This window comes from Osmia lignaria, chromosome 16 (assembly GCF_051020975.1).
Source record: "Osmia lignaria lignaria isolate PbOS001 chromosome 16, iyOsmLign1, whole genome shotgun sequence".
Classification (NCBI taxonomy): Eukaryota; Metazoa; Arthropoda; class Insecta; order Hymenoptera; family Megachilidae; genus Osmia; species Osmia lignaria.
In genome coordinates, this window is record NC_135047.1 from 6,943,266 (window position 1) to 6,965,388 (window position 22,123).

The 22,123-nt window shown below is 47.8% G+C and overlaps 1 protein-coding gene across 19 annotated transcripts in view; it reads right to left on the reverse strand.

Moving 5' to 3' along the window:
• The window catches only part of LOC117601225 (latrophilin Cirl), a 308,948-nt gene that overhangs the window by 122,096 nt on the left and 164,729 nt on the right, over positions 1–22,123 (reverse strand). For 5 of the 19 annotated variants that reach the window (XM_034317725.2, XM_076692821.1, XM_034317726.2 and 2 more), the window contains exon 2: positions 9,987–10,105. The exons of the other annotated variants lie outside the window; for them this stretch is intronic. The gene's annotated coding sequence lies outside the window, so the exon portion shown is untranslated. The remainder of the gene's footprint in view (positions 1–9,986; positions 10,106–22,123) is intronic. 19 annotated transcript variants of the gene reach the window in all.

Consider the following 22,123-nt stretch of genomic DNA (forward strand, 5'->3'; position numbering starts at 1 on the left):
GCGACTGATTCTTAAATCGACGCCACATCAGCGAGGAATTTTAAAGAGGTGCTTTAGCTCAGACTCGTCGATTCATCGATTTCGGGTTCGATTAGGAGGAAATAAAAAGTCTTCCTCTTTAACATTAGACACTTTGAAGTAAAAAGCGCAATTGAACCGCAATTGAAAAGAATCTCCAAAGAGGAGAAAATCCGCATCAATCTTCTTCGTCCCCGGCGGCGATATAGGAAGCGCAGTTTCGGACGCGACGGTCGCGACGCGGTTTTTCCATCGATAAAAACGTTCGTTGGTTGTCCCCGAACGAAAAGAAAGAAAGGTGGAAGAATGGCTGAGTGGCTGGTGAAGATAGAACGAGAGATATATACGACGAACATCAGTCTCCAGAGCGAAACTTTGTCCAGTCTCACTGCTGGAATATCCCGCGGAAACGGAGGATTAATTCTCTGTCGGAAGTTTCTGACATCCCGAACGTTCGTTCGAACCGGAGAGAAGCGTTTAAAGTATTATCCGAGAGACGATTTCCCGATGCCCCGGGTCGGCGACGTTGTTCGGGAATAAGGGAATATCGGTGAGGCGAACGTTTCCCGTGATATCGGCCAATTTACTCGGGAATAACGTTTAAAAGCGCCCTTCTGCTTGCCGTCGCCAGAGAAACGGGTATTTCTATTTTCCTGGAATTCGTTTTGCTCTTTGCGGCAAATCGTCGACATTGAAATACTGTTGCGATCGTGCATTCCCCAGCGATTTCGTTATTTCATTTGCTTTCATTTAAATAAGAAAAAGACGTTCATTATTGTGGGATTATTTAATTATTGCAGAAATGAAAAATTCTAAAGTATCTGCTTTCAATGAATGCCAAGAAGAACTGGCAAGAAATAAAAAAATTCCAACAGACTAATAATCAACACCCACAAACAACTATAAAAAAATCGCAGCCATTAAAAATTGCTGTTCCGTTGGCAAGAACTCGGTGGAACGGATTAACAAACGCAAAAATCCCGTTGCTTCCGCGTAAGTCACACCTAGCCGGGAGTTAATTAAAACGTTCCGTTGTTCGCTTGAAAATCGCGCGCGAAACGAGAGCGTAGCTGACGCTAATACAGCGTTTTTGCCGGGCGTGGAACAGCCACGAATTATCGTGGACGGTTTCCCAGCATCGTTGCGCGGTCAGCTTCGCTGGCACGACCGGAAAAACCAGCCATAGACCGCAGTTGCAACAATACCGAAGCCGTTCCTCTCCTACGGAGATAATGGCAACCCATATCCGGTTGGAACGTGCGAATCTTGCGACACCTGTGCCAACCTCGGACGGATGATGGTGGCAATCATCGAGGAACGACGATTGCGGACACGCTCGATTCCTCGTAGTTTTCTAGGAAACTGGTGTGTCGCGTGAACGTGACAGACGCCGCCGGAAATGTGAAAATTTACCCGGCTGTCGTGGTTGCCATCCGACTTCCCATGGATTTCTTTTTTGCAATATTTATTTATCGCGATGACAGCGCACAGAAGCTATCGAAATACTCGCAGCTTTAATTTCAGAATAATATTTTCTTAACGCTTCCCGGCTGTTACATTTTCTACCGGTACTGAAATAACCATCTTTCCCATCCCAGCTACCAAAAGCCAGCACCGCCGTTATCAATCACTGCTGTCTCTAGTCGCATTAATTCCCTAAGCACCCCTGCTACGTTCACCGAATCTATCTACATCCGAGCCTCCGCAGGACACGAAGGCTCTTTAAGGAGATCCCATTCACAGGCGGAAGGAATTAAAACGCGCGAGGAAGGGTCCGACGAAAGAGACGGGACGGGTGGGCTTAATCGAGCGTGGAAATGGCTCGATTCTTCCAAAGTGAATTTCATCCCTCTTCCCCTTCGCCGGAAGGGGGTAGAGAAACGGTGACGCCACTTAAGGTCGAAAAGATTGGCCAGAATTTTTCCGCGGACCTCCGTGCGCACGGGTCACGGGTTGGTCCGGGCCAGCGTCGAAATGAGACTCAAATTAAAAACTATAAATCAGGCGCAGAGGTTACGCGGCGTGGCAACGGGCCGGAGAAAGGTCAAAGGCAGAGAGACGGATAAACGAGCGTGGAGGGTGGAGAGCGGAAAAAAGCGACGTCGAGCACGGCGCGAATAAAAAGAGGGGTGAACAAGGGGGTGGGAGACAAGTGGAATACGAATATCCGCGTAGGTAGACGACGCCGACCTAGAAATATTCTCGAGTGCTTGCTCTGAAACTTCCACCCCTTTCCACGCTCTCTTCCTCTCTCGACACTCTTTCTCGCTCTCCGGCAGCCAACGTCTCTCTGGGCACAGAGGGAGAGGAGAGGGTTGCACGAGCTTCTCTTATCGTTCTTTTACTTCACGTTCCGCCATAGTTTACATACGCGGCTGCCGGAGCACATCGTGCGGGCCAAGTAGCTGGTATTGTTATTGCTTTCGCAGACGAGGCAGCCCGCTTCGTTACAACGTGTACAAGTGTTCCGCCGAACTTTTCTCGAAGAAACACAGAGGGTCTACGCTCGAGCGGCGATATTGCGGGCCTCCTCGTGCCTTCTTTTACCCGCTGCCGACACAACCGCCTACCACCTCCGTCGGAGGCCGCAGCTTTGCGAGTTGCACTCATGGATGCATTCTACCGTGCGTTCCAGCGATATTTGAAATAGACTGAAATAACGAGGGAAAGGTCGATGCATCTGCTACGGATTCGCGGTTTTTCACGATAGCTACCATACCTATTGTACGGGATAGAGAAAATAAACGTAGACATTGAATTGTCTAGAAATTATATGATGTTTTTTTTCCCTCCTCCCTGGCAATAGCTAACTCAATTTCCTAGAATAGTTCAATCAAAATTGTATCCCATCCATAAGTAACTATAAAAATTACGGATTTACGCGACGATAAAGGAAAGAAAGAAGGCCGTAAAGCCGGCCGTTTAACCGAAATTACGGCGATCCGCTGGCGAGGCGCAATAAGAATTCGCCTTTTCGGCGAATTACTTTTCCTCGTGTACCGTTCGTTTCGCGAACGGCCTCCTCCTGGTTCGTTCAGAATAAAGGCTGCTGAAGAAGGTGAACGAGGGAGGTCAGCAACGCGGAGAGACGAAGAGAAGTGGCCGAGGGGTGGAGGACGAGAGGCGTTTACTCGGGCGCGAAAGGCGCCGAAACGACACTCGTAAAACGCCACCCCTTCGCACTCTAAGCCACTTTTGCAATCAACGGCTCAATTACGTCCATCCAGCGGCGAAGGTTCGAGCCGTCCGGTCGGGTCGATTCGCCGTGGCCCGTTGCGGACTGCAATCCGGAAACGAGGTCACCGGTCTTGCCGGTCGTGGGCTGCATCATCTTCCGGGAACGAGGTGGACGCGTGCGCGCGACCGACCGAGCACACGCGTTACCGGTCGCCTCGAACAGCTATGAATAACATTAAGTCGCGGAACGAGCCGGGCCGCGGGGGAGCGTCGCGGAACAATGTCAAAGTTTAAACGGAATTTTAATGCGGCCGCCGGAAGGCATACATATTTTAGAGGCAGGAATCGCGCGGGAGATTATTGCGCCAGCACGGAGAACCAAGCTCGAATCTATCGTTGAATATTTAAACTCCTATTCGAGTTGTTTCTTCATTCCATTTGGCCTTGTGCACGCGCGACCGTCTCGCCAGAATGCCCGAATCGTGAGAAGCGCAGGATCGTGCACCAACGATTCCCTTTCCTTCTAATTTCGAGAAATTTCAATCGCTCCATTAACAACTGAATAATTTAAGTCGATTCGCTTTGTACGAGAATGGAAGATAAAAAATAAAGCTCCAACTTTTCTCGTGTGGTTTTACTGTAAACGGGACAGCAACAAAGAAGACTAATCGAAGAATCGAGGAGAGTTGCAGAAGGGCCGTCCTAAATTTTACAGACAGCAGACCGCTCGATTCTCCCTTCGTCGAAGCGACAACCTGGCGAACGGCTCTCAAAGACACCACCGTCTGAGCTTTCCGCCATGTGGTTCTCCCTTGCCACCAAGCCACAGGGTAATATATCGCGGCAGTCCGGTATTAATCACTTTTATTAGGTTATTATAATACCCGACCGACTGGCTCTTGGTTAAGGCGCAATTTATCTCCCGAACGATGCATATTTAACGCGAAGCGCCACTCTTCGTTCGCTATCATTCACGTGCGGCAATCTCGCGTACCCTTGCACGAGAAAAAGGGCTGCAGAAACGACGAGAAGGGAAAACTAGCTGGATACAGCAACCAAGTAACCACGTAGCTTATATCGCTACCGTGATCAGCCTTATTGCTAACTACGACCGTGGAACCGCTTCTTTTCTTTCGCTTCCTTTCCTCTTTTCTCCCCTGCCCTTTCTTTTCTTCCTTTCCATCCACCTTGTGTTCTTGTTTCCTTTTCCCCGTTTGCCGACACGTTGCACCGATCAACTATCAATTACCTGGGTCGCTGCACCGGCCGTCGTTGCACGACCTGCTCGGAATGCACCTTCGAGAGGCCAGGACGATTCCTGTCGACCGCAAATCGCACCCCAGGAATCTCGTCTTTCGACCGCCCGACATTTGTCCCGGCTTATCAAGCTCCTGTTCGAGCAGCCCTTAGAGATCCTGGCTGCGAGGATTACCGGACGAAAGCGAATATCGTTGCGTGAATTTTCGATAGAGAATTAAATGCAGCTCGATAAACGCGAAACTTCGCGAACGCGTAAATTTTCATCTTCGACGCGGTTACGAGGTGGAGGTCGAACGACGGCGGTATGTGCGCTGAGTATTTTACGATGATAGCCGGGAAGGTTATTTTATCGGCGTCGAAGTTTCATCGAGGACATTATTGAATTTGTTAAAAGTTATGGTCGATCGTTCCCCGCCGATGCTTTCTTCTATAAGACCGTGTGATCGATGCGACGGACGAATGGCAATCTATAATCGATGCTCTTTCAATATTGGTAGTGTATTAAAGTCTGTCATTGTTCGCGTAAAGGATGCTTTTCTAAGAGGATTTCAGGCGGTATCCACGACGCCATCGTTCAGCGTTAACGCGTTTGCTCGTCGAATAATTAAAAAATCAATATATTAGAGCATAGTTTAGAGTATCGCTAAGAAGAATTTACGATATTGGTACCGTTCCAGTGACATAGGAGACGCAAACTTTTGCATGCAAATTCCCTTCCCATTCGGCTTTACGATCGCCAGTTTTTCCAATAATTCCCAGCCGTTCCTTCCATTTCCCCTGTTCGCCGATGCGTCCCGGCGATCAACTATCAATTACGCCGATCCACACTAGCCGGTCAACCGGGAACGCGAGTTTAAGTGGAAGGTGATTTCCGGTCCGTGTAACGACGCGTCGTTAGAACTTTGTCTCGGTGGCGGCGAACGATGCAGGAACGAGGGGCGCACAGAGGGGAATAAAGAGAGATGGTAGGGGGCTCATTTTCTTCTGGCTCGTTAGTATGCAACGCGGGACATCGCGAGAGATCGACTATCGATCGAGGCGAGGCGGTTCGCCTCTTCGACGATGCACACGCGAGGCTGCGATTTGCAACGCGCATAATTTCGCGTGGCGGGCACACGGCAGGTGCGAGGCGACTGCGAAATTTCAGTTTCCGATAGTTCGACGCTGCTCGCCTCGCGATAATGGCGATCGTAATTCGATTTACTCCTCTTCTTTCCTCAAGGCTTGTTCCACAACGTTCAGCTACCGGTAATCGAACTGGAGATGCGTTTAACGAACAGCTTCTGTGATTCGTGAACACTCGATCGGTTTTATCCTTGATTCACGATTATTTCTTCGACGATCCAAGTTTCTCAGTCCACAGAGTAAATGGATTTGAAAGAAGCCTCTGATTATAAAACGTTATCGATACAAGCTCTTGAAATTGAGCATTCGTTGAAATAAAAAATCACATCGATTCCTTAAATGGTACACGTGAAAAGAGCCATAAAGAGCAGGTAGCTCGATCGATTGCGCACCCCAGCAAAGTCTTTTATATGCTGTCTGATCCTTTAGCGAATGACGGCGTCGTGTCACCTGGATCGTGCGGGATTTCCGGTGCACGCGCGACACCGTCGGCCACGATCAATCGGGTTTTTCTCTTTGGCGTCGGAGACGTCGCGTCTTGCATCGATAACCAATTCCGAGGCCTTGGCTGCCCTTACTCGGAGAGCTCCTCGATGGATAAGGCGTTCGACGATTCACCGGTGACGAGATCGTCGAAAAATCCTTCTGTCTCTTTCGTTCGATCGACGATTCAGCTTCCACTTGATCGGTACGTGTCTCGATGCGATACGGAGAAACGGTATCGCGCGAATATTTTCCCGTTCGTAATCGAACGCAACGGGCAAAATAGTAGAAAGGCAAAGTAAACTCGAATAAAGTCAGGCATCGTACGGCGAGAGTTAAACTAAATGGTTGCTCGAAAATCCGTGTTTAAATTGAAATTATTACCCCGATGGAATCCAGGGATCTCAGGAATATCGTTGTTCGTACGCGACGTCGAAAGTATGCGGTTCAATCGCCACACGTTCGCATCGATTTTCCACGAGGATTACCGGTATTTCCATTTTCCGAGGACTCACGAGTCGCGTGAGATGTAACAACGACCTACGACAATCCCGTAATCGAGCGGTGCTCGAATAATTCTGCCCTGCCCGCTCGTCGTCGTAAGCCATTCGAATGGTCCTTTGCCTATCGAGGCGATAGCCTTCCACGCTGGGAGGTAACGTAATTTATAGCACGGCTTGCCCTTAAATCTTAATGGGATTCGATTAAAGACGACGTTTCCCGGCGACACCGGGAGAAACCCCTGCAACGTCTGCGACCTCCGCACTCTTGTACCCCAACAGCCTGCCCGCCGGCTTCCGCCGCACCGGTGTCCCGTTCGATTCACCATCGTATTTCCACCTAACGCCATTCCCTCGTCCTACGTTCCCGGGAATTCTGTTAAGAGCCCGGGCTTTTTCGTACAGCGATTTTTCCATCCTGTACAGCACGATACCTATGTTTCTACCGGCACGCTTGAATTTCGATATTGTGATATATTTTTGCTACCGAATCTTTAACGCAAATCGCGATACTTAAAAATTTTCCATGTCTCCTTGAAGAGCGATTGTCAGCAGCATCGAAACGTTCCAAAAAGTAAGCTTAAGATGTGAAAGAAACACTCGCCAAATAGTCGGTTGAATCGCGCAGATTCAGCAAAGCAGCGAGACGAGTGGCGGCCACGGTGTTGTACGAATCGAATCGTGCTAATTCGAGCGGGTCGCGCGTGACCGGCATCCGTGCACGGAGCAGACAGCCCCGTACATTTCCGGGAAAGAGTCTTCGACGATTCCTCGGAATACGAGCCGCGATCCTTCGGGATTAAGTGGAGAAGTAGCAGGTGTAATCGGCCGTTTCCATGCTGCCGGCAAGATCTTACCAGGTTATGTTCCGACTGGGATCGTTCGAACGCGGAAGCGTTCGAAGAAGCAGCTTTTTGCCGCCTGCCTGCCTCCCTCGGCATTTCTGCTGTCGCCGCATGCCTCCCTTTCGTTCTCTCTCTCTTTATCTCTTTTACTCTCTCTCGGATTCAGCTGAACCTGCCGCAGCTTCCTCCAAGAATTCGACCTGCGCGCCGCGAAAACGAATGGCCTACGCTCGCCTATCTAACGGGCACTGCGTTTTCGAACGAATGAATCACGATTTTTCCGCCGATCGAATACCTGGACACCGTTCGTTCCACGACTAGAAACATTCCTCGTGTATTCGTGCCGGGGTATAATTAGCGACGTTGGGAACGCGAGAAGAGCATCCACCAGCCTGTGTTTTCAGTCGCTGCTTCGAAAATCGATCGACGCGGCTGCGGACAGGGAACCGAGTAGATTGGACCGTCGATGGTCAGACGAGGAAATATCTACGTGGGGAAAATGATATATATTTAACTTCGTCGCTGGTAACGGAAATAGTTTGCGTATCTATTAAATTACCTAACTCGATATTTGAACTTAAATAACTGAAAGAAAATAAATTATAAAAAATTGCAAATAGCCTCGATATTATATTAATTTTGTAAATTAGCAAATGAAAGTTCTGGAATACTGAATAATTATGATAACATGCTGGACTACATATGTTTGCTCTCCCAGCGGGATTCAACGCCTTGCAAGCGTCTGATATTCTGAATCATTTTAAAATTCATAGTTCTTAATAAGAAGGTAGAAAAATGTAGGGAACGGTATTTTCTCGGGGCGAGATCTTTTTCCACGGGAAAAAGCAAGCAAGCGGAAATCTTGAAGGATGATCCAGCTTACCGTGGAACAGTTTCGTCGCGGTCAGGATCGTGGAGAGATGCAAAGCGCCCTTACGTAACAGTCATCTCGTCGAGCATTCATCTTAGAGAATTGCACCCGTTCTATCCCGTTGTTCGCGCGAAAAAGAAACAACGATCTATCCCGTACAGGGGTGATCGTTCCATTTTCCCCTCGGGGGCAGACGAGAGCCCGGACCAAAACAACCCACTCACCGGCTGAACGTCGGAATAACCATGAATCTTTGGACTGAACGTCCGCTACGAAGACAAAATCACGGCATTAACCATCCGTGGCTCGGATAAGGAGGAACACACGGGAACAGAATGAAGCGGGTAGAAACGGATGGCTTCCGTTTCAGGCGGACAGGCGGACAGCCATCGAGAGGCGAGCTCAGCCGGATTCGTTGATTGGCTACACACTATGGAAAGGATGAAGCAACGGCACAACAGGCTTGTGTTCGTCGTTGTTGTTGCAACTGTTTCTTACCTAGCCGCGTATACCCACCCCCGTTCGTTCTACGCCCACATCGTTCTGCTTTCTCGACAGCGATATACTAGGCACCGTTTGTATAACCCCGACCAAACGTTTCGTTGTTCCGCTAGCTTCCAAATAAGACACGTACAAGACGCTCCAATTTCAGCTGACACCTGCGTTTCACGCTAGCCATGAAACGTTTTCAAGCTACATTCTCTTCCATTCTGACCCGTGAACCCTCGTCGAGTACTGTACGAAAAACTCGCGAGTGGAAACGTTACAGATGTTGTAGAAAAATTTCTAAATCTGTGGTTAATATACCAAGAGGATTGACGACAAAGACGATGTAGACCCTCGTATAGATGGAAGGGTTGGAGAGAGCTTAAGTATTATCGCGAGAACCGTGCAGTTCAGAGCTTAATCGCGCTAGGATTTAACGATCGTTGGCGGCGCGGAGACCTTTAATTCCGAAGATCGCGCCGACACGTCTCTATCTCTCGGGCCAGGTGAAAGGTTCGTCCGGCTAGCATACCTGAATCCGCAGATGAGCAGGGAGCTCTCGAGGGAGTGGCGTCGGATTCTCCGCGCCTGGCTAGATGCTTTATTATTCTGGGAATCGCGGTGCCCCGGCGAGCGTACGTGTGGCATTCCACTGTTATTTCCGACCGTATTATCTCTCTCTTCCGAACCGATTACCTGGCTCATTAAAATCGAGCCGATTCATCCCGCCAGCCCGCACCGAAACCGCGTCGAATGACCGTCGAATTTCCGTGGGATTCGCCGCACTGAATACGCCCTGTTACTCTTTGGAAACACGAAATTGGAACGATCTAAATTTGCTGCATTTCGCCGAGTGTCAGCGATTTACGATCGAAGAATCGCGAGATTAAGTCCGGCAAGCGAGTAAATAAACGCTCGGACGCGAAAAGCTGAAACACGTTTCGAGGTACGCGGAACGAAGCGTTTCCGTCATATTCTACCATCGTCCGTAGCGTAACGTACGATGGCCACGTTTTCCACCCGAAGCGAACCAATTTTAATCAGAACTCGTTCGCAACAGTCCGCTTTTAACGGCACGCATCGAATCCGAGCTGCATACGTGTTTGAGTGCGTTCAATACATTCGTTGTTTGATTTTCCACGGAGAAGTTTATTCATCTACGGTTCCGAAATTAATAGCGAGGTCATAGGTTGATTTCATCTAATAATATCTTTAACTCACCGTTACTGCAAATGCGAGTAATTTTGTTAACGAAGATCAGAGGTAAAATAGAATACCAAGTGCTTCGAATTTCCAGGAATCTATTCTCGAATCCAGCGAATGCCAATCAGAGTACATACCTGGAATAGAAAAAGGATATTTTCAATTAGAATGGTAGAAGTAAATATTTAAGTAGTTTAACTATATCATTGAACCACTCTGATTTTGATGCAATTAATTTCAACAAGTGCAATAAAGAAATGACAACGCTTTATTGGGTTAACAGAGTGAGTGAAACGACGTAGAAGTCATCACTCGAAAATGATCTCGTCCCTCTGGGATCATTTGTATGCCCATTCTAGGCATTAGCATTATTACTTGCATCAGTCTCGAAGTCAATGGAATAATTACCTACGCACGATCGATGCTAATCTACAGTGTGTCGTTAAATTACGAACATAAATTCTACCGTCAAAGCACAATGCAATCTACATTATATGACTTACATTTTCCATTTATAAAGTATTATTTTTAATAGAAACTGTATCTCTACTGCAATTTACACATTAAACACGTTAATTGCATCAAAATCATTAAGAAAATTTTACAAACACCCTATGTACACGAATGCAGGGGCAATGAGCATAGGCAAGCAGCTGCAGCACGCGTCTGCAAGCGCAGGCAGGTGGGTCGCGGGAACGCATCGAGACAATACTGCAACAGGGCAGAGTCATCGTTAATTAGCGATCTTCAGCGTGTCGGTAAGACGTGTGGGTAACGGGTGTACGCGTGTGAGTGCATAGGTGGCCGCGTGCGTGCGTCATCCGGACGATACGCAACCTCGTAAGCGTGTACGTTCGAATGAACAATGCCGTGCCGAGTCAATGGCTCGTCTTTTAAAACGATGATTGCGGACCTCCACCCTGTGCCCCGCGGCCGGTTCTCCCATCATCATTCAGTCGATCGTGTATTTATCAACCATCCGTCTCCCATCTTCCTTTCGCCTTTCCGATTTCCCTTCGCGAACCCAATGGACCCCGTAAATGGTCATCCGTTAATTAGACAGTAATTAAAGGAGGGATCAGGAGGATACTGCGTCAAGTATGATGCTTAACGGTACACCTGGGGACGTTTAACCGTAATCACGATGTAATCCCTTCCAGGTGTGATTGTATCGCGATTGCATGAATTATGAAATCTTCGCTGCGATTGAAATTAACGAGAGAAGTCTTTAATTCTAGAAATATCCTTTAATTCTTAAATTAACACTCCTGGTGAGATGGTAAGACATTTTCTAGGGAAGAATACGGCTGTAACTAGCTCGTGATTTACGTTCATTCAGACCAATTAGCCATTGAAAAATCGGGGTCTAATGTCAACGGAATCTGCTCGATCGACGTCGATACAAGTCCGATAAACGCGGAACGATACAATTTCGCTAGAGGCTAGAAACCCGATGGGGGAGGATGGAAGGTTTGCGTTGCTGGTTCCGCGTCCACCGTGTATCCACGGGACACGTAGCCTCACGTAAACCGGGAGTGCCTTAAATCACGTTAAATAGAAGGTAACTAGCGTCGGTTGTAGCTGTCGTCATGCCTTTAATCCACGATAGGTCTGTCGATAGAGGGTACAGTCGAGTGACTCGTCGCGATCGATCGTACGCGGCCGGGACCACGACGACGACGGAAACCGAAAGATTTACGGGCGTTCGATTTATCGATGCACACCGACGACGATCCCACGGAGGCCAGCCGCGTCCCGCACACAAACGCACGCGTGTACCAGCGCGAGGACTCTACTGGCAATGCGCGGATTCGACCCGGTCGCACGTAACGCATCGATAACGAGAGTTAATGTAGCGGGACGAGGATCTCGACAGTCGACTAAACAAATTCCCGACATTAACCTGAAAGTTGAAAAATTTTTAATTAATGCAACTTCTTCCTTCCCGCCCGGAAATCTCCTCGATTTTATCTTAACTCGGGCAGGAAGTACGATTAACTGCACAGATGCAACTTTTCTTGCATACCGTGTGGGCTACTCTTAATTCCCTGATTCGAGAGCAGCACGGTGCAATTAGGCCGATCTCTGGCCGGCTCGTACGTTCGGTATCTGCAGGCGAACGCGAAGAAGTTCGAGACGATCGGAGTAATTACACGTCGCCGGGCATAGCCAAGCCCGGGCTCTTTAATTAACTTTGCCCCTCGTGAATGAACGGAAGAGCGTCGAGTGGCGGAGGCGCTAAACATTCTTTTGGACCCGCGCCGACTTCACCTTCGAGAGGCGTCCCAATTACCGCGGCCCGGCGCGAGACACGCGTCCGAACTCGCGAGAACGCTCGTGGCGTCCGCGCCGAGTGAGTTCAGGCCGATCCGCGAAAGGTATAATTTAGCATCTGAAAAGGGGAACGAGGGAGGGCGTAACGACGCGATGTATTATCTCGTTTCGCAGTACAATAGGCTTTGTTCGGGAAAGTTTTGAAACGCGGAATCAAGCCGAACAACCGCCTACTTTTCGCGCCGGTAGCTCGAAGCCGGTGTACACGCGCGAGGAACGCGTGGCTGAATCGAGAATAGAAGCGAGCCAGAAAGCAGGCTGCCTGAAGGTAGAAATATATTTTCGTCCGACCGCATTGATGCGCGAGACATGGCCGAACGCTCAAAGGGATGCTTCTTGCGGGATAAGCTACCCCTTGTCTCCCTCCTAATGTGAAAGACATTGTGAAACGCAATTCGAGCTTCAACCGGCTCAGCCATTATTCGTAACTGTTAACATCGTAAAGTGGCACGGAACAATTTATGGTAGTAATTTTTGTCGCGTGGATTCTACAGTTCCGCGAAGCGAACTCCGCGCGAGTGCATCCCAAATGTACCGAGCAGACCACTTAAGATGATTACTCGAAGTAACTTTGAATAGCGCGTCATTTGATTACAGAGATGTTTCTTCAATCATACTTTTTGCTTGATTTCGAGATAAATTGTTTAATGGAACCACGCTTTCAATTTATTTAATATGTTATTCCCAGAAAATAAGATTACCCAGAGTGACAGCTTATCTTTTAATAAGATTTCAAGATAACCCATTTAGAATTTGCAAATTTTTATCACTCATCATAATATATTGGTTTAACACGTTGATTATCGCAGTAGAGAAAGCCACGCATAGTCAGACCAACTATTCAGAATTCACTACTTGAAATAAACCAATTCAGAATCAAAGTCGTTTTAGTGGAAGTTCTAAAAATATATTTCATACCACTTTGCGAAACACCTAAGTTCAACGAAATGCTCTTGTACCTTCATTCACCAGTCTGACTAAGATAAAATTATACCTCGACCGTCTCGAATCATGCGGCAGACTGGGTAATTACTCTTGCGAAGTGGCATGTCCCGGCATGGAACGAAAGCTAGCACCCTTATTCTATGGGCGAAACCGAACTCGTGGTGGTCCCGTTGCACTTTTCACCCATTAGTCTCGGCCCGTCTCGGCACGCGCCAGCTCGAAACGCTCGATTCAGGAAGAGCAGGACCAAAGAGACAGGTGGCTCGAACGTATTTATACGCGGTCGCGTGAAACGCCGTGTGTCTGCAGCTTTCGCGTGATCGCAGGGCCATCGTCTAGGGAATTCGCGGGGCGAGGTGGCAAACGGCGTGTTTTTAGCGCGTTCATTCATTCTGCCAGCCGGACCCACCTATGAATAGACGCTATTTAAGGGACACACCCGGGACCAGCCACAGAGGGAGAGTGCAATGGCTCGCGCGTCGAACGTCACGGAATTCCCGGCGTATGGCGAGGGTTGTTCTTTTCTCGAATTTGCGGCCACCACGTCTCGCCCCGCTTCGTCGCGATGCCCCGAGAGAAATCGCTTCCTTGCTCCTTTTCTTCCTGTCCGTCGCCGAGACATTGTCGCGGATCGCGCTTGCATTTCTTTGGATCGCGATGAGTTACGAGCCTCCGCTCATTCCGCTTGCGACGCATTAACGCGCAGGCAAGAACAGAACAGACGTTCGTCGCGAATATTCGGCGCATTTTAATTGACCGTACGAAGAATGGAAATTCTCAGGTGCCTGGCTGTGAACGAATTTCTATTTCCTCTCCGTGCTTCTTCACATTCCATTGTTATATAAACCTCTCGCGGTTAATATCCGGAGGAAGAACGTAACAGACTAGTTATTAGAAGAAGCAATGTACAAGGACAAGCACGCTAATCGTTTGATCCCAACATCGAAACAGAGGGGACACACGATCATCCTTCAAGATCGGTGGCAGATTACACGAGAGGTGGAGGTTCGTCGTGAGCAGAAGGGTCCAAGAAGGTATAAGCCTCCTCTCTTTCGACGATGAAAGGTTCCTTTTGTCTCGAGGCTTGTCATGGATAGCGTTGTTGCTGGCACGTCTCCACGGCGTGCACGATAATAACCAACCCTCAACGGGTAAGGGTAAGCACGGGGATCCTTCCTACGTACCCGGATATTGCGACTACGCCTTGTTGTTGCGAACACCGTCGGAATCGTCGTCTGTGTGGACCTATCTATGCACGTTCGTTCGTTCGATCTGTCCGCTGGAAACGTTCCGTTTCTGTCTTTGATCGATGCCCGACTGCGGGCCTGATAAAGGGAGCGCGCAGCTACTTCCTACCTACGTTGCTGATCAAAGCAACCCAACGATGCTTTCGTTTCAATTTCGTATTAACGTCGCTCGCGTTAATTTCCCAGACTCGATCGATAGTCACAAGACCCTCGCCCGTCCCCTGCGTAATCGTTGCCTCGCGTTCCTCGATTCTTCAGGGCTCGTCGAGGATGTTTCGTGTCGGACGAAAGAGGATACCTGCGAGAACGGTTCGCCGCGGCGACTATCGGCGCACTCGTGACAAGAATTGATGCTGCCACGGGTACGAGAGCTTGTTACGTGGACAGCAATTAATGCCGTGCTGCGAGCAATTGTCGTTCGGACGGTTATCTGGCCAAGGCTTAGATACGCGAATGGTTTCGCCGGTTGGTACTCCAGTTTCGTTTTCAGCCTCCATCGATTCAACATCGCGTGTTTTCGCTGAAAATCTTCGAGGAGGGAAAAGAAACAAGCGTTTAAGAGGTTTTGGAAGCCGTACGAGCCACTCGAGACACGGCCGAGTGCAGTATACAGAGATGCACTCGAGAGCAGACCACACGCGATTTCAAGATAGTACTTGCTTTATACGAATCGAAGATGATAAATATTTAAGCAGCGATAAGCGATACGATCAATTAAACCTTGTACTCGTAATAAATTATTCGAAAATTTATTTATCCAACGGACTGTACTCATTTTTACCCCCTACAATTTTTCCATTCACTGCTCATTGATCCGTAATGGAATTTCTTCACTTCCTTGGACACGACCTGCTAGCTCCTCCTCGTATCAGACCGGGAAGTACGTCCGGAGAAGAATCGCAATTACAATCGGACGGTCCAGCGAGTCGCGGCGCTACCTTTCGAATTCATCCGGCCGTATCGGGACGCGAGTATCGCGGGTCGTTTTTGATCCGTCGACGGGGAAGCGGTGCCAATAGAAAGCAGTTTGTACGAGTCGTTCGCGAGTCACGAATAAAGTAACTTATCGCGCGGTGTCGTACAAGCAGAGGCAATATATTTTCGTGCGGTTAGGATGCGCCGACGTTCGAGAAGGTTCAAAAGCTCGCGAACACGCGGTTCGGTAATATCACGAAGCGAACTTCGAATACTTCGATAACGGTAATGGAATGCATTCTGTCCTCTGCTCGCGCGTGTACGCTTGCGACTACCGTGCGGGACCTGCGGTCTTCTCCTCCTCGTGAGCGGCGGACTTTATCGACAGGCAGATGAGAAAGTTACCAGTAACGTTTGTATGTCCCTGGATACCGATCTACGGACCAGATCGTGTACCTCTTTTACCTTTACGTTTCCCTCGCCTCACAGACCAACGATAATCCGTTAGAGGAGAATACCGCTTGCTTAGATCGATCGATAAACGATTCTCCTTGGCACGAAATAAATAACTGATCATTTCATTCGATGCGAGAAAACGTCGACTACGCCTGCAATCAATTCGACGTTTAACGGTTGATTGCTTTTTAATCGCGTTGCTCGGTGGGAAAGATTGAAAATTTCTATTCCTACAGATATTAAAATTATCGATTTTCAGTTTTTATAATTAAACTACGAAGATGAATAGTTGGGAAATTAGAATAAATTCGACACGTTCGGTGAATAGCGTTGTTCAACTCTAAAGGGGTTAAGGATTCAAGTGTGAATCTTGGAAACGTCTTCCAGAAAATCCCCAGGAATCGGCGTATTTTACCCAGCAGATGGTCAGATGTCGACGAAGTACTCGACGAAACGATTTGCAAAGGTGTGTACTCTTCACGGCTACGGAAACGATCCGCAGCGATCGTGTGGCACGTTTCCAAATTCGATAAGAATCCAGGAGACGAGAGGAAGAAGAACGCCCCCGCCCGAATCTTCTTAGCGAAAAGAAAAGCGAGATGAACGAGGAGATAGAGGAATTTATTGCCATCCTAGATTCTTCGTCGCCTTTCTCGTAACCGATAACAGATTCCGCTCGATTAACAGTAGAAACGAGAACGGAAAGGCTGTCCGAATGCAACGATCGCGTAACAGATTAACGGCACTAGTTCTGGCGTAAAACAGCGAGCACCGATAAACGGCTAAGCTCTCGGTAGTTGAAAAAAAAAAAAAAATAAATAAAAAGTTACAGGAACGAACGAATCTGCCGGGGTTGTCGCCGTTAACGGAAAAACGAAATCGATATTTTCGAGCGTACCTCGAGCAGAGGTAATTGCGTGAAACAGGAATCCAATTAACTGTCGCGAAATTTAATTATTCGTAGATGAGGATGACTCTTTGATGCGTTCGACAATAAACGCAGCAGAAATTCTCTTGTTTAAGTAATATCGGAAATGGATTCTGTAATTGAAAATGCGACTGAAATTACATCAGCCGGCGTGGAAAGGGTGAAGGCACACTTTTACCTCACGTATGAATATTCCGACGTATTGATTCCGTTCTTTATACAAGAAGATTACATTAAAAAGTAAACGAACTTCGACAAAGAATAAATCAGTTAAAGGATTTGAATTAAAAAATTTTTGCTTCTAGAAAGATTTACTCATCTTGAAATGGATAAGAAAAAGAAGATTCAACCCCATCGTATGCTTCGAATAAAACAGACGTTCCTCAAAAACCTTTCATCTACAAAAGAACAAATATGAAAGGAAAATTATTAACATCTCTCTGCTTGTGACTGGGCGCTCTTCACGAAAGGGTGCGCACCCCAACACCCTCTCGCGGTTGCAGACGATTGTCTGCCGGGTTTCCGGTATATCGGTGCTATTCCTGGTAACGAAGAACGATCGAGACGGAGAGAAAGAGAGAGAGAGAGCCGTCATATTGACGTACATGCATTCCGGTCGGCGCATATTTGTAATGCAAATCTTCGCGGAGGTCGAACGGGGGTGGAGGTGGTGGGTTTGAGGGAGTTAGTCGGTGCAGATAGAAAGGGCCGTCCATGATATACACGCCGATGACAAATAGCCAGGGAGAGAGTCCGCTCGGTGCGGTTCGCGCACGATATTACGGAGGGCTACGCCCATACATTTCGCGCCGCTACCGCCGCCAACGTCGACCATTGGATTTCCTTCCGTTTTCCGTGGAAATTCTACCCTGTATCCACCTCGGCTTGTTCCCCTTTTCCACGCAACCTGAACCTTGTTTTCGTTGGCAAGTCAAATCGTGTCGATTCCTCCTGATCGAATCCAGTGCAACGGTTTTTTTTATTTCTCAGCAAAATGATGGTATCAAAAGAGGATGATGTTGAATCAGTTCAGAGATGGTGTATGGTCGATGATCGGTTTGGTAGCAGGTGTCAGTCGAGCCTATAATTGCATCACGCACGCTGAATTTGCTTCGAGATTAACAGAGTCCATGCAAATCAGGATAATTTCCCCGGGTTCGACGACCTTTCCTTCTCCATGGAATCTTTAGCGATCTTAGCTGACGCTTCATTTACGTCCAGGTCGACAACATCTTTCACGAGAAATTCCGCTCCTTAGATAAATTCTTCCAAGTAATATTTTTATCTCGGTGATAACAGAATCACACTTCCTTCCTGAACACACTATCGGTTCAACAGGCTGGTTTATCTTTTCAAACGCGATTTCCAAAGTGTACTGGAAAATATAAATATACAAGAAGAGAAAGAGGTTCGTCGACCTACCCCACGTCCGTTTATAACTCTTTTATAACCCTCTCCAATGTGGCGCGGCTGTAACGCTTCATTTATCCCCTGATCAGTACCGCACACGTCCGATCCCTCTTCTGGCCACGCCATGTGGCAGAAAATTATGTAAGCATCGCGTCTAAAAACCGACAAAAGGCAGCGGTGCCAGCTAAACACAACATACACAGAGAGAGAGAGAGAGAGAGAAGAGAAGAGGGGCGGTCTGCATTGTCAAAGGGGGCGTTGTCGCTGGCCGATCGTCAAAGCCTCGTCAACCCCTTCGGAAAAGAAGAAGAACGTAGACGCGGGGGTGTTAGGTCGCGCGAGCGCGTTTTGCGGAACGCGGCACCACGAAAGGATCCTCTCTTTTATCTTTCACCCCTTTCTATCGCTGTTCTCGAGAGCGGCTGCTCTTGTTTCTCGACGACCAAGTCTCGAGCCAGCGGAGCCAAAGGGCCGCTCTCTTGCTGCCTTCAGAAAGAGGGAGGAAAAAAAAAAGGAACAGGGCTGAACGAAGACAGAGGAGACTGTGTTCTCAGCCACGAAGCAGCGACCGCACAGTCACGAGCCATTGTACACACGCTGAGATTTGACGGCCGAAGAGAATCTGCTAATATGTCTTGTATACCCTTTCGTTTGCATTACCTATTTGCCTGCATCCCCCTACTCTTCGCTTTCGTCGTTTTTTAACGCGACGTGGTTTCAATACTAATTCCTGATTTTTCCGAGAGAATTTGTGTACTTCAAGAAGCTGAATCCTATTCAATCGATACCCAAAGAAGATGTTCCAAATTTGCATCATTGTTATGCTAAATTTCACCTTCAGAAATGAATCTATTTTCTGATTAACAAGTTTCGTAGCAGGCCATGCATCTTCCACTATTTCAAAGATACAAGTCAGTCCAGTTGCCTGGCACACCCTTTGTACCCTGGGGATCAGCAGTTTCTTCGAAACGCGAATTCTTAACCGCTAGCTCGATTAAAGCGCTTGCACGTCACGTTATCCTTTTACCCGCCCCGCTGTCAAACCGCTCGAAGGTGTACTCCACCTCCTGTTATAAATTCAACGTTCATCGGTGTCCTTTAGTTCCTTTCACAGGCTCGTTCCAACACTGGCTGCACTGTTGCTCGTCGTTGCATATGGATACTCGCTTTGTTAGCCACGTAGACGAGAACGGAACGGTCTCGACAAGAAAGGTGACGCGTCCAATGCGATCTCCTCTCTCCTTGGAAAATACGCACGTCGCCGTGTCCGCGTGGAGATGCGTCGCGATAAAAAGTTCATTTCCGTAACCACGGCCGTCTGTCGCTGCAACGACCCGTGGGTAAGGTCAAGAAACGGCGCGCCGTGGCGTAACGTCGCGTTCCTCGCTGCATTCCACGCGATTCCGTTACGATTTCCTCGCTGATTGTGTCACTTCTCAGCGAGGATTTCTTAAATCTTCTCGTCGCTTTCAGCTGTGCAATTCTCGCTAATTTGCGGATACTTGAAATGATTAGGCAGACCGTGTTTCAATTAAATTCCTTGCCAGGATTAATTAACGACGAATCATCGGAAGTTCAGAAACAGAAATAAGGATCGAAAATCCTTGCATCGTGAAACGAAGCAAGAAACCTTCCTATGAAACGTCGAACACGGTTAATCGTAACAGACAGCCTCGCAATCGTTGATTAATTTCATTTGTCCCGGACTTGTCGATGAACTAACGCGATTTCGATGGTCCACCGTGACCCATTACAACTGTCCTCCGCGTTGAGGAGGATCTTGCGGCTCGTGAACTAATGGTGGCCGCAAGAAACGACACAGGTGACGTTGACGAAAATGAGCGGCAGGTTCTCGAAAGCTTGTCGGAATTAATCGTCGCTCCAATTTCTAACTACGTTTTTCCATCTCGATCGTCGCTTAACGACGTCGGTAACGAAGCAATCCTCACGTTGCTTCACGGTGATTTAGTCGATTCTCTATCTGTCCTCGCGATTGACAATCAATGACACTAACGATTTACTTTTCGCACAATCAGCCTCCGTTCCGTTTCCTGTTCTCTCGTATCGTTTATAAATCGTGCAAACGTAAATAGTACAATCATTGCCCACTCGCATACCTCGAATTCTCTCGCTCTCTCTGCTCAGGATCTCACGTTCCATTAGAAACGTTTTAACGATGCGAAATTGAGAAACTTTTTATTAAAGCCGGGGAAAAAAGCAGGCCGGTAATCCCGTTGATTAAAACCGCTGATTATTCATAGTTACCCGCGTATCCCAAACGTTCGCCGCGCCCTTCTAAATACAACGCCCGGCCGGCTCTATTCATAAAACGATAATGCAACCAGCGATCGGACGAGATTAAATTTTGCACAAAGTGGGAAATTTATTATAATTTTATGCCGCCTCTTCGTCCCTCCTCGCGCATCAACCTCGTTCCCTGACCTCCCCCTCTCGTCGCGCCTGGAATATGAATAACTTATTCATTAAGCGTTATCAGGCTCTTCCTACGTCGGTTGCAATTCAATCGGTCTTTCGCCAGCCGCTCTCCGCTTTTTAATCCCGTTACGATTCTCGCGATCTTCTAATTGGCAGGCATTCGATCGCGATACAATCTCGGTACCATCTTCCGTTTCAGCGTAGCCCGATCTCCGCTGCTCGTTAACTTGTTAACCGGAGGAGACGAGTTAACTCGTCGCTCGAGTGGAAGACACGAGGAAACTAATGACGGGGGGGGGGTTATTGAAAGATTTTCGTCTTTGACTAGAAATTAATCTAACGCATTGATTAAACGTTTCAAATTACTACTGCAATTTTAGTAGTGTACGAAATTTCTTCCATATTCTTTTTCCAATCATTTGACTAAATTACATTCATAACACCGGTGATTCCCGTGACAGTGAACGTGTTAATACGTCAAGGGAGTTTCGCTTGGTACAAATTGTCTCCATCCTCCCGATCTCTCTAACTCTTCCTCTCCGTTGTTCACCCTCTTTCTCTCACAAGTCAATTACCTTACGCGATTCGCGGTTGGTAGCTTTGTTGCAAAACGAGAATATCCGAGAGCGCCGAGTGCCCAACAACGTAGCAAATCGAGAAAACGAGACTCGTGGTTCGCAACATTGTTGCAAAACGAGAAATTTGGTGGGATGACGCGCGCAGCCACGTCGGAATATCGGCTTCTCGGTTTGCAACAATGTCACGTACGCGGTAGCCGCGAAATATTTCGTTTTGCAACATTGTTGCCAGCACTAAAGTCGCAATTTTTTTGTTTAAACGACAAATAGCGGTTTGCACAGTTTTCTACAATGTTACAGTGCATCCCTTGCATTCTTGTATTCCCTACAAAGGGCTGCACAATAATTGACAACTTTATTGTCGAAAACAAAGGCATGACCAGTCTTTTTGTATCTGTAGTCATTGGTATAACTTTGATTAAAACTGCAGATGTGTGTGAACACTCCCTGACAACCTACTCCTATTTGCATGCCCCATATTCTATACCTGTACCGAGAAGTAGGAATACCTCAAGAATTCAGGTAGCTCAATCAAGTCGGATCAATCAGCCGGCAAACGGTGCATCGAAATTCAATTTCATTCTGAGAGTTGATAAATAGCAAGCAAACCGACAGCTAATTCGAATAACTTGATCGATCGTTCTATAAACGAAGGATCCAGCTTCCAATTTCGTGAACCGATCAACCGAGAATCCGTACGTTCTCCGCTACCAGAAAGAAAGGTCAGATTCGAGCAGTTATACACGATCGGATGCAAATTATTCCTAGTTGGATCCTCGTTCCAAATAATCTCATCGATAAAACGTCAACTGCAGTGTGTCACCCGTGTATGTACATTCGACTTGGCGAGTAAATGCCACTCTTATTACTCCCGTCGAGTATCTTGGACGGTGTTAATTCCATCGG